This window comes from Chrysochloris asiatica, unplaced genomic scaffold, assembly GCF_000296735.1.
Source record: "Chrysochloris asiatica unplaced genomic scaffold, ChrAsi1.0 scaffold00002, whole genome shotgun sequence".
In the NCBI taxonomy this organism is placed as follows: Eukaryota; Metazoa; Chordata; class Mammalia; order Afrosoricida; family Chrysochloridae; genus Chrysochloris; species Chrysochloris asiatica.
The window spans coordinates 26,457,621-26,459,019 of NW_006408520.1; positions in this window are offsets into that span (position 1 = coordinate 26,457,621).

The following is a 1,399-nucleotide window of genomic DNA, read 5'->3' on the forward strand; positions in this document are numbered from 1 at the left end:
CAATAAATCAACAAACTTCCTCAAACATTCTGCTTTTAGGGTCTCAGCTGTTTAATTCCTAAGATAATTATCTGGGTGGGTTTAAGCACATCCTATTATCCTTCTCCTATTCTCCTTCTAGGACCTCCTAATGTGTTTTTGCAGAGAAATAAAGTTGGCTGATGTAATGTAGAATGGCTAAAAGGCAGTTATAAATTGTAGGATTAGGGAAGGCCCTTCCCAGAAGCAGTCATTTAAACCAAGATTTTATTGACAATATCTGGATTTTATATCCTACTTTTTAAGAAACATCCAATATATTATTTTTCATAGTGTGACACTGTGGGTTAATGTGCCTGACTGCAAGGTCAGTGGTTTGTACTGCAAGGTCAGTGGTTTGTACTGCAAGGTCAGTGATTTGTACTGCAAGGTCAGTGGTTCAAGCTCACCAGCTGCTCCTCGGAAACCCTATATAGGGTTGCTATGGGTCAGAGCCAACTCGACAGCACTTAACAACAACAACAGCTTTCTGTAGCCATAATATTTTGATAACCTATTTAAAAGATCATAGCTAGCTATAGTGGTCCATTCACAGTATGTCTCATTTTCTCTGTAAGGTTTGATTATTTCTGCCTCCACTGATGCATCAGTCCATGTACTTGAGAGAATAAAACCTACTAAGAAGTTTCTGCTTGCCTGAATATTATTGGAAAGTTGAATTTTTGGTTCACTTCTATGTGGCAGTATAATAATGGAATTTCATATTGCCTTGACCTCCCTACATTTACCCATGAATGATAGCAATTTCCTTACAGGTAGAGAGAGGCAATTCAAAATGTATGCCTATTATGCGATTGGTATCTATTGAAATGACTTGCTAGCTATTTGTGGAATTGTTGAAGGAAGTATCATTTGAGAAAATAAGCTAAGATTCACTCTCATATTCTTTATCAAGGACTTGCTATCATCTTTCTTTTCAAACAACTTTCTAAATAACCTATTTCTGACAAAAGTAGTTGACTGTTGTAACAGGTTATGCAATTACTTGTGACTGTTACCTAGACCATTCTGAAAGTCGAGTAATCCTAGATTGAAATAGTCTGAATTTTTCAGCTGCTGGAAATGGAAGTTTTATTTACTATAATTCACTGATCTTGGCTATACAGCAGCTTTCCTTTTTGAATTCAGAATATATTTTTAGATCTTTAGTTTAAAATATCTTATAAAAATTTGTATAAGGGAAAATTAATAGATAATTCTAGTGTGGGAGATTAAATCATAGAAAGAATATATTTTATGTAAATTCATGCTTTATTTTAGGTTGTTGTGTTGTCAGGTGCCATTGAGTCGGAACCAACTCATAGCGACCCCATGCACAGCAGAACAAAACAAAGTCCAATTCTGGGCCAACCTCACTACC